The 12073-nt window shown below is 43.0% G+C and overlaps 1 long non-coding RNA gene across 1 annotated transcript; it reads left to right on the top strand.

Moving 5' to 3' along the window:
- Positions 1–1321: 1321 nt before the first annotated feature.
- On the top strand, positions 1322–11470 carry LOC122181191. Its single transcript, XR_006179376.1, has 3 exons — positions 1322–1377; positions 9407–9512; positions 11315–11470. It is a non-coding gene; the product is annotated as an uncharacterized LOC122181191 (long non-coding RNA).
- Positions 11471–12073: the final 603 nt, after the last annotated feature.

Consider the following 12073-nt stretch of genomic DNA (forward strand, 5'->3'; position numbering starts at 1 on the left):
GTTACCCGTATTAGGGGTAGTAGTATAGATATTTTTTGTCTCTAATTCCCACAGAAGCTTTTCCAGTGGGCTTCAGCGTGCTTGAGACCAGAATGCTAATCCGTGCCATAGCATTTGCATTGCAAGTACCAAAGAAAATCACATCTGTATGTATGATTGATTACATTTTGTCTTGCAACGATAATGGGCAAGTGCAGAATATGTACTGCTGGAAGGAAGAAGAAAGAAGGGCTTAAATATCCATGCAAAGATTTAGAAATATTGACAGCGCACTTCATGAAGGCTCCTTACTCATGAAACAGACACTGCTCCTGAGGCCACTGATTTTACAAGTGGTGATTCAAAACCTGAGGTAAGAGCCAAGGCTTGTGATGAAAAATTGTATTTAATACTTAGGGCTGTGAGTAACACTGACCACATTGTGAGTAATATTTCTCCGCAGAGGAGCTTCTGTTTCAACATAAGGCCCAACGGTATCAGACAACACTTGGCCTCAATAACCATAAGAAAATAGCCTCCCTTCAAACTAAAGGGTAGCTAAGAAGGTCGTGGTCTTTTGTCTTGGTTTTCTGCAGTCTCTAATATGTAGATTAACACCTGAAACAACAGTGTGATGGAGAGGTTCTCAATTTTCCTGTGGGCTCTTCCTATGGAAGGCATTAAAAGGCATTATTTTATGTGTTATTCAAAGAGTGGGAGCAGAGCTACCCAGAAAGAGGTTCTAGGTTTCTTTTTAATTAAATGTGCCTGATATACTAATTAGGCTAAAATAATCTTTTTTCAAGGGATGTGGTGTGGTAACAAAGTTTTGCAGATAAGCATTCTTGATGGATGTGCCACTTGCCTACAGTCTTGATGGAAAGAACATGATAATCTTGCCTATTCCTTAGTAGCAGCACTCACAAATGTTTCCTACAGCTATTTTGTTTGCTTACATAAAGATTGGGGCTTGCCCAGGTTATTACCATTAATAAATTATGAAGAGCACAAAAATATATGAAGATGTACATCTGAATGCATATTGGTCTTCAAAGAAGAGTCAGCTCCATAGAAGAAAATCCTTACTTTTTATCATGTATCAGGATCTACATTCAAACCACAAATCTAGCACACAAAAATACTGCTTTTTTGTGGATATCAGGAAGGCCTCGTATATCTGTGCACTACAATTTCAGGTCACGGTCTGAACTGAAGAGAGCACCAGATAAGAAGGCACAACTAGCCTGGAGAGCTCAGGTGCAAGCAAGGCACCTGAGTGATTGGAAAAGGTGGAGCCAGGATCCACCCCTCCTCACCCTCATTTAAGGGTTGGCAGCCAAGGGAGCGACATCTGTTCTGGATGGAGGTTGCACTCCTTTTGAGCTGTTGTTGGAAGGGGTGAGTCTATTGTTATTATTATTTTAATCCTGCTACTGCTCTGCAGGGTTTGTATACCCCTAGAAGGCACTGTCGCCACCTTCTTTTGCTGTACATGCTGCCTGTATAGTTTGTGCTAATGTGGAAAAAAAAAACCAAAACTTTCTAACACTCATACCATGCTAGTTCAGGACCATTCATTATTGTAGCCAAAGGGACCATTCTGATGATCTAAGCTTACCACCTTCCAAACCAAGACAAGAGAGCTATACTTAAAACCCTTAGTAATTATGTGATGTTGAAAGGCATGTGATTTAAGATTTTATATATCTAATTTAACAAGTTATGTCATATCCGTAGATGAGTTATTTGACCAGTTAATTAGCCGGCTATTTAAGATTTGTTTCATTAGAGCATGACCTGGTACAGTTTCAGTTTCCAGCTAGTAGCTGCTAACATGCAGTGCCTAAAGGCTGCCTCATGTTTATCAAGGTAGGTGTCTGTAAATTATTGTCATAAAACATTTTCTCTTCAGGTAGAGCCAAACTAGGTATATTTTAAGTATCTTGGTGGAATTGTGTCTCCTATATCTATTGGAATTTCTAAGAATTAAGTACCCTGGAGGTCTTTTCTGACCCCACTTTGAGGTTTTTCATCATATTTTATGAATGATAGACAACAAGATTCCTCAATAGACTCATTTGCAGAGCTGAATCTGATTTAACTCTCCTGTGAAATCCTGTTCCTTGCCCATATAGCAGCTGTGCTTGAGCTGATCACCACAATATTGCACTTGGAGGATGTCTAAGTATCTGTCATTACTCCTATACTGATGTGAGGCAGGCTGCATTCCAGTATGCATGATCTGCAGTGAGAGAGTGGGTGAAAGGAAACTTACTAGCTTGATGGAAGCTGACCCTTGTTATTTTCATGTTATTATTGGATAGCTCATGTTGTTGGTGTTCTTTGCAGTTTTGTTTTTTAATTTGTTGTACAAAAAATATATCCCAATCCTTTTTTTCTTAGTAAGGAAAAGGTTGTCTGTGCTTGAGATAAAGCTTTCTGACTCATTCTCTCCACTAGCTTTCTTGTTTTGATCTCTCCATGATGTGGACACCCTCACAGGGATTTTTCTGTATGCACTGTGCTCATCATCCTGACGAGACTGATACATCTTCAGCATTGTAAACTGCTGCTTTTTTATTTTCCCACCCATTCTAATATCCAAAAAATACTGGGAAATAAGCTACCCTTACAATGTGATATACATGCTGGCTTTTGTCATGACAAATGTATTTAGCTGGCAGCAAAGTAGCAAATACATTAAATAAGGAGTCTGTTGCCCAAAAGAAAAAGGTTAATTTTTTGCATTTTGCCTGTTACTGTAACTGAGTGTTCCCTATCCAAGTCCTCCATCTGTGTACACACTATGGGATATTGCTATGCAATGAATTCCTGATTCAGCAAAATACTCTTAACACATGCTCAGCTTTGAACGTGCTTCAAGTAGTATTTGCTGAAGCAACAGAACAAAGAATAATTTTTCAAAGAAACAGCAAAAGCAGGCTGAAGGAGGATGAGATCTGTGAAAAGACAAAATGAAATCAAACAAAAATAAACATTGGCCTGCTTGAATGGGAGCAGGTTTCTATGGATTGATGTATGGAGACTGGGTTGTACCTCTGCTCCAGAAAGATCATGTGATGAGAGGTGGGAAGTAACAGATCTGAGACCTCTTGTGGGACGGTCTCCTAAATTTATGTACAAAAAGTGCCTCTGAGTAGCAACATATCTCAGGTCTTCAAAGTCCTGGAGTATTTTTTGTCATATATTTATAATGACCCACAGCTCAGACAGGAGAAAAAAGATATAAACACCAAACACAGCTGCTTCTAGCCCATTGGCCATAAAATCATTTTCTAGTGATTCCAATCTCTTATGCCCTTGTTAAATTGCCCAGGCCAAATCATCATCTGTCAGGCTTATCCAGCAATAAAATTGTTTTGTGCTCAAGTGTCACACGAATTTGACAGTGGTGTTCAGTATTCTGTTCTGTACTTCAAAGCAAAACTGTGAAACAAAGCCAACACCACCTCTAGAGATGGGAAGTTACTGTGGTGAACCTCACAAGTGTGAAAATTCACATCTGCCAGCTCTCTGGTGATGTCCTGTGTTTCTTTTCCATGCTCTCTGGGTCTGTATTTCCAGATCAGTCATTTTTCTTTCTATGTTTTTGCAAGGGTTAGGTGCAGAATGTGAAGTCAACATTTCCTTGATTTCATCTGCAACTGTAAACATCTGTAGCTATGCCAGTACTGTTTCTATTTTCTTTATTTCCTCTTTTTTCCACATAGAATCATAGAATCACTAAGGTTGGAAAAGACCTAAAAGATCACCCAGTCCAACCGTTCACCTATTCCCAATAGCTCCTACTAAACCATGTCCCTCAATGCAACATCCAGTCTTTCCTTGAACACCCCCAGGGTCGGTGATTCCACCACCTCCCTGGGCAGTCCATTCCAGTGCCTGACCACCCTTTCTGAAAAGTAATACTTCCTCATGTCCAGCCTGAATCTCCTCTGCCGTAGCTTGAAACCATTCCCCCTGGTCCTATCACTGATGACACGAGAGAAGAGGCCGACCCCCAGCTCACTACAACCTCCCTTCAGGAAGTTATAGAGAGCAATAAGGTCTCCCCTGAGCCTCCTCTTCTCCAGGCTGAACATTCCCAGCTCCTTCAGCCTCTCCTCATATGGCCTGTGTTCCAGACCCCTCACCAGCTTTGTTGCCCTTCTTTGAACACGTTCCAGGGCCTCAATATCTTTCTTGCAGTGAGGGGAAACATACTAACAGAGTGCATACGAATGGTTGAACTACCCAAACAGTGGAGAATATTACTTCACTAGTTAAAAGCACTGAAAATCAGAATGTGCTTTAAAGCATGAAAGCAACTGGATTGGAGATGGCTAACTGTTGAATGAAACCGTGTCACTGTATTGTCTATTGAGCAATAAAGCTGCTCTGCTGCCATTGCCCCTTCAGGAGCATCCTCCAGTTACCAGTACCAGAAACAGATGTGATGGGGGGGACACCAAAGACACCAAATTATTCTACATAATGTATTATTGAATGTTTATCTTGAAGTCTGCTTCCTTCTTGTTTTTGTTTTTTTGTTTTTTTTTGTTAGGGGTCAGGGAGACTTGTGCCCTTTATCATAGAATGGAATGGATTGGAAAGGACTTAAACATCATCCAGTTCCAACCTCCTACTGTACCTAAGCTTGCCACCCACCAGATCAGACTGCCCATCTAACCTGGCCTTAAATCTTATCTTTAAGTGAGTCTTGTCTAAAGAAAAGCATTAGGTGAAAAGCCAAAGTAAGCATAAGGTAAAACTGAAGCATCACAGCACTCAATTTTTTGCTGACTTCAGTGGACTTAAAACAGCATCTAGGTGTGTTAGTTCACAAGTTCCAAAATGTATTAAGTCCTTTAGACTGGAAAAGAAGCAGCCATGGTTGAAGATAGTGACACTCAGTAAGTAAATGCACCTGCAGCAAATTTTCATTACCTCACAGATGGGGTGGGCTGTGTCTACAGAGCAAAGTGTGCATAACTGCCTTTCTCCAAATTCCACGTTCTATGGCCACTACTATTCATACATAAAGCTTCCTGAAAAAGAAAAGTCTAAGAAGCACAGAGGAGTGCAAACAAGCTGAGCACACCACTCTAGCTGCTGTATCTGTGTATCTGCCTTTAGATTGTTCTGCCTGTATTTATGAAGCATCTATTAACTGGTAATCTCCAAGCATCTCAAAAGCTCCCATGAATTCAGGATGAAGGGCTCTTTTGGTGCAGCAAAGTATAATTACACTGCCACTATCTTTCCCTCTTTCTTTTCCAACTGGAGAAACAGAGACAAATTAATCACCAAGTTTTGTCACCCTTATTTAAGTTGAACAGTTCTTTTCCTGAATAGTCACCTCAATTCCTCCTGGCTGAATATTGTACTGCTTAATTTGGGAAACTGGAGCAGATGCAGGTGTTACATGACTTGTCTTAGAATTTTGATGAAGGAGACAGAAAGAAAATCTGTTGGCTTTCAATTTGCTAGTCTGAAATTAGAGTAAACAGTTTGAAGTTAGAGTAAATCATCCATCTGACAGGACTTTTCTGTGGGGCCTTGGTAATACTGGACTCAGCAGCATGTTAAACCATCTTTCACAAATCCACCGTGTTAACCTAATCCCAGAGATGATTCAAACACTTTTTGGTAGGTTGGTATCTCTTTTCTGAACTGATGATGGTGAAAAAAATCTTAAATGTGTGGTTGTGTGCTTAAAGAAATGTCACTGTTGAATTTTCTATGTTCTATTATATTTTCCAAAGTTGGAACTTGCTTTCTCTCAGTGCCATCTCCACCTTCCTAATCAGTGCTGAAAATGGTTCAGACGGAAGCTTGGCTTCTGCCTGTGATAAGTTGATGATGTTCACATTCAGGTTGATGATGTTTTTGGTGATGTTGAGGGATTTTGTCCCTCAGAATGAGAAGCAGTTACTAATATCTTGCCCACAAATATCCAACTCACAGGTCACCTTCTTCCATTAAAATGTTCTTCTCCTAGAGCTGCACCTTCTCACAGGTTTTCATAGACTCACCTTGATCAGCTTCCCCATTCCTCCCTCCAAATGCACAACAAAGTGGGAAAAGTGTTCCCAGATAATTTGCAGGAGTGCATTATACTTGCTCAGCGCTGCCTAACAATTAGTGTCACTTGGCATGTTACTGTCTTTTTCCTTCTAGAAGCAAATTCAATAGCTGTTTCAAAAGAATGGGGGTGGTTTTGGCAGCTATGTGACCCAGATACGAGCCTGAGTTTGAGAGTATTTTCGGCAGTGCTGTCTTGGCTTATCTCTGGGTTGGGAATGTGAAGCTCTCTGTAAGCATCCAGCTGCAGTGGAGTTAGGCAGCTGGAGTCCTGGCTGCTCGCTTAGGGCAAAACGTCAAGGGCCAAGCTGCATAGAAAATGCCCTTGGCAGCTGCTGAATGGAGGGAGGAGTGGAGAGAAGGCAGTAACAGTGGGTAAAACAGATCCTGCAAACAAGGGGGGGGGGAAGCTTTGCTGCACCTGAGATGGGGAGATGGTTCTCTTCTGGGTTTGGGTTATCTGGTTTCCAGCTTTGTCTTGGGATCCTAATCAGCTCAGCAGAGTATGGGGCAAGAGGGGTTGAGGACAGCTCCTGTCTGCTCCCAGTACATACCAAACCAAACAGGAGATCTGCAAAATGTAGACTAAGGGAGTTCTAGTGGGGGAGTGTCACACCAGACTTCTTTTGTCACCTCTTTGTCTGAGGAAAAGCAGTGTTGTGTCAGAAGGAGATTTAAGGTAGCTTAAGATTTAGGATTCAGGCAGCTGCCTAAATGCCTGTGCTCTGCTGTGCCCACAGGGACAGGTGTCAGCAAGTCAAGTACCTCCAGTGGGGCAATGTGTTCATTTTCCTGCCTCCAACTGTTGCCACTGTCAAGGACGTTGCATCATGTTGCACAGCCTGCCTTATCCTCTTCCTGGCTTGTTCATTATACTAAATTTTGTAGGCTTGTAGAAAGGAGGCAGTGCCAGCTTCTTGTCACCTAGGAAAGCTCCTGTGTCATGGGGACTCCTTGACAGCTTCATTTGGGCAGCTTTGTTTGTTCTCTGTGCTGTATTAGCAGCACAAATGGGTGGAAACTGAACCAACTATCCAGCCTCCAACATATGAGCTGGAATAAGTCAGCTCCAGAAACATTTTTCCTGTATTTTATGCTCGCTGCAGGAGGTGGTGGTTTTTGTCCAGGAGAGCTGGAGAGAAAACCTAGCAGGTGACAACAGTGCAAACAGATTGAGAGGATGGCATGGAGATGGAAAAAATGCCAGATATCTCCAAATCCAAGTGCCTACGCTTAGAATCATCTGTCACAGTGATTGCACCAAGAGTCTGTTGACTGCAGACTGATGGTTCTCAGATATTGTTCTTACATCCCTTTCCGTGTCCCTTTACCATGATCACACAGGTTGGGGTGGGCTGTAAATGTGAGGACAAGGAGACTTTCAATAAAGGGCATACTATCCAGTATCTACTTTTGAACCAGACAGCCATGTGTGAGAGGTGGCTAAATTTAGGTGTGTTGTCTGTGAATGGCAAAGAGAAAGAATCTTCAACCATTAGCTGCTATCAGAGCTGGCTCCCACTTATTCAACTTCCATTGTCCCGGTTAGGGCTGCACTCCAGAAGTGAGGAGTTAGCTGGTTAGGACTTATTATGAAGGCCATGGGGAATTATTTGTGCTTATTCATATCTCCTCACTGATGACTTTATGCACCTGGAAAAGAATGAATGAGTAGAGTTTACAGAGTTCTTTTGGTAGAAATTTACTGTGCTTATTTTCCTTGTTTTTCTTGTGTAAGCACGTGGGGAAGAACAAGCCATAAAGTGTCCCGTTCTATACTAGTTTAAATGTTGAACTGTTTAATTTCGGAATTGGAGGACATGTTAATGATAGCATAATCCAGTTCAAATACATTATTGGCTAATTGTATCCATACTGGGTGCTCCTTTCCAGCTGCAGCCTCTTGTTGGATTTCCCCAGCCCCGTGACACTGGTTTCCATGTCTCTCCATTTTCTCTGTTTCAAGCACATGAGTAGATTTATTCACTTAAAGTGAAAAATGCTTAAGATCCTTAAAGTGAAGCATATCCTTAAGGGTTTTGCTGGACAAAGGCCAAAGATGTGCGTTGTTGCTCATGTCTCATCGTGTACATGAGACATCCACTAACAAATAAAACAAGTTCTGTCGTGTGCTAATGGCACTCTTTTCAATTTGCTAGCGGACATGTTTTCCTGTGCAGATGTTTTTGAATGTAAACAAGGAAAAAAAAAAACAGCACTGAAGTGGTCAACATTTTGGTTTTCATTTCATTCCACAATTACAATTTTAAGAATGATTTCCCCTTAAAACTTGCAATTGTTTGTGCCTTGGCACCCAGAGTGGCACCATTTGTGGGGCCTGAAAGGAACAGTGCATTCAAGAAGTGCTGATGCATGCAGCTTCACTCCAACTATGGGAAAGCACTGCTATAATTAACTCCAGGGATTCTCTTCATTTCCATTAAAATTACGATATGTTTTCCCCTGTAACCTGAACACTGACTGCAAGGTTGTGTTTTTTTTGTTGTTGTTTCGTTGGGTATTTTTGCCTTAACCCTTACTTTTTAATTCACACTCTTTAAGAATGAAAACTTTTTTTTTGAACTTTGATCCTCTGCCAAAACTTGTATAAGCAGCGGTTTACGAAATAATGTTTCTCCTAATTTATGCAAAGAATGGGAAAGTATTCCCACTAATGCTACAGATGGCCATGCCCTGTCTGTAGCTGCTGTGTAATCATAATAATGGAGATCTGACACTTCTGCACACTTATAACAGTTGTGCCACAGAATCACCCGGGTTGGAAGGGACCTCAAGGATCATGTATTTCCAACCCCCCTGCCTAGCAGGGCCACCAAACATACACATTCAGATCAGGTTGCCCAGGACCCCGTCCAACCTGGCCTTGAACACGTCCAAGGACGGGGCATCCACAACCTCCCTGGGCAGCCCGTTCCAGGGCCTAACCACTCTCCTTGTAAAGAACTTCCCCCTAACATCCAACCTAAATCTTCCCTCCTTCAACTTGGATCCATTTCCCCTAGTCCTGCTGATGTCAGCCCTTTTGAAGAGTTTACTCCCCTCCTGGGTGTAGGTTCCCTTCAGGTATTGATAGGCTGCAATGAGGTCACCCCGCAGCCTTCTCTTCTCCAGGCTGAACAAGCCCAACTCCCTCAGCCTGTCCCCATAGGGGAGGTGCTCCAGCCCCCTGATCATCTTAGTTGCCCTCCTCTGGACCCTTTCCAAAATCTCTATGTCTTTATGCCACCTAATAGGTTTATTAGTCTAAGCTCAATAGCTCTGCCAACCTGAGAAAATCTAAAGGACAGTCTCTTTCTTTTACATTACTGTTATGTTTTCCCAGGCACTTTAGGAAACAGCAATGAATGAGCCTTGGCTTACGCTGAGAAGAGCTGCTGAGCATCTTTACTGATTGTATGGTGAACCACACTGCTTCCTAACTATGGCAGGTACATCTCATCTCTGTGGCAGCTCCCCCCCCCATATTAAAAATGATCACCTGTGAAGCTAGCCAAGGGAAGGGGCTGTGTCCATGCAGGATGGCTGTGAGCAAGTGTGAACCTTTCCTCTGAGGTCAGGAAGCTTTGAATAAAGCCTTAGGCAAACAGGAGGTGTCTGTGACCACTGATCACACCTCTGGGAAAGGGCTCTCTCAAAAGCTGCCCCAGTGGGGACCAAATCTCTGAGGATCTTTGTCCCGTTTGGATCTAGAGGCAAGAGGGTTGCAGTGTGATATCTGTAACAAGACAGAATTAAAAAATGCGGAGATCTGTGCAGGTTAGTACATGAGATGGCTCTGCATGTTAATTATTCCTGTGGCTCTAACAGCTTTCTTTTGATGCTTAAAGACAAATGTAATAAGAAGATGAGCTGAAAATGATGACTGCTGTCTCAATAAGCTGCAGAACCTCCATTAACACGATGTATTGGAACATACTTTTTCCCTATCTCTAAAACATCTGTAGTTGCATTGAATGCCACCTGAACGTGTGCCTGTGTCTCCAGCAGGCACAGCACCTTAGCAGTCTCTCCCAAGAGCAGATAGCAGCTGTTTCTTGAGTGTTTCACTGCATGACGAAGCACAGGATTGCATAATAAATCTTCAGCGTGTCTCTGGGCAGGTCACTGATAACCTGTTTCAGTCCATTCCTCCTGCTGTTTGGTATACACGTCTGCTGTGCACACTGTAAATGAGGAGCCCACTTTCTGCATGGAGATCTGATGAATGGCAAAGAGACATAATTTATAGGGAAGCAACCTGAGCACTGGGATCTTTTCACCCATAAATAATGTGCCTTTTCACATGATTTTGAAGATCTGAGTCTTGTGGTGAAGCACACTATGGTGAAATTCTTCCCTGTGGTTACCTTGATGGACTTCCCGTGGCAGAGGCAACCCAAGCTTTGCGATGCCTTTGGGTGGAAATGCAGAACTGAAATACAGAAGTGCAGCCCTTTGTTGAAAATTGCTGCTTAAGACAGGAAAGAAACATCCTGGGCTAAAGCAAAGGCCCTGTGGGACCTTCTGCCCTGAGTCTGCTCTTTGTCAGAGCTGATGGCAGCAGCCTGGGTGCATGAAAGGCCCAGATCTCATGACCTCAGAGCCCTTTCCTTTGCTGTTTTTATTAATCTTCTCTTGTAAAGCTCCTCCCTGTTATAAGCTCCAGCTTTGGCTTCTCATTAATTGCCACTTAAGAACTGGACTGGCGGTTTGGACAATTAATAGCCTAATAAGTGAAGGAGCCTTTCACCTCAGGGTAAGAAATTCAAATCCAATCCGCAGCAGTAGTCTGGGGAAGTCATTAGCTCCGGATGGCTCATCAACAGCCAGCTAAACTGTGGCAGAGACCCTCCTGCCCTCCTTTCTGCACAAGGCACCGTGTCCCTACATCCCCGTGTCCATGGCCACAGGGCATGGGCTGATCCAGGTGAGAGAACAGCTCGTCAGCCTGGTGTCCGATAGTGGGGTGATGCTGATTTGTTCCCTGTGCTTGAAATGAACCCTGTGTGTATTGTGAGCATCTGCAGGACAGACAGACTCATCAGGGCTCATGCTCAACACTGATGAGATGAATCAGTGGTCGTGGTTTCAGCCGCCTGTCCATCTCCCTTGAAAAGTCAAAAGCCATTTATCTGGCACACTCATATTCAGACCAAAAGTCTTATTTCTTATGCAGCTTAAATTAAATCTTATTTTGGGGCTGCTTATCTTCTGTGACCCAAATTAGTCTCTCTTTTTTAATTATTTGTAGTATGATTGCAGAGAGAATTCAGTGCTGGTGGAAGTGACTGGATTCACAGCTGTGGAAATGGAGATGGAGACACCCTGTCTCATGCAGCAACTGTCTGAAGGACGGCTGCAGGACCATGCGCTGCCCTTCATCTGCTCCCAGTCAAGGCCAGGAAACCTGCTCATGTCACCCTGTGGACCAGTTCCTGTAGGCATTATCTGCAGACACTGTCAACAACAGCTTGCAATTTCATTCTTGCAACTACAGTGCTGGACATGTGGGGGTTTAATGAGAAATTCAATCATCATCCCAAAACCCAAATTGTGTTTAAAATACGTTTCCACCCTGCCCTGCCATCTTGCTTCTGTTTAGAGCGTAGACAGCTCTATGCAGATGGGAATCAAACTGGCAGACTCCTTGGTGCCCTCTGCATCCCTCGACCTGAGTCACAGCCTTTGCAGCAGGAAAAAATGCGGGTCCTTGCCTCAATTTGCAGAGCAGATTTTGAGAGCAAACCTGTCATCACCAATGCCCTAAGCTGATAATGTGCATGGGGAGGTTAAGATGAGGACATCTGGTTTGTTCTATTTCTGGTACAAGAACAATATCCACCCGTCAAGGGGGAGGGCAGACTGTTCAGCATGGTGGCATCTCTAGCCAGCTAAATACAACTAGGCTCATGAGTCAGTTGTCTTTCTAGCATGGCATCAGACAAATATCTGAACTGTAGCATACAAAGGGTCCTTTGTTTCTATTTTAAGAGCTCTGTGAACAGAGCTA

This window comes from Lagopus leucura, unplaced genomic scaffold (genome assembly GCF_019238085.1).
Source record: "Lagopus leucura isolate 7727_CA_CO unplaced genomic scaffold, USGS_WTPT01 Super-Scaffold_1, whole genome shotgun sequence".
NCBI lineage: Eukaryota > Metazoa > Chordata > Aves > Galliformes > Phasianidae > Lagopus > Lagopus leucura.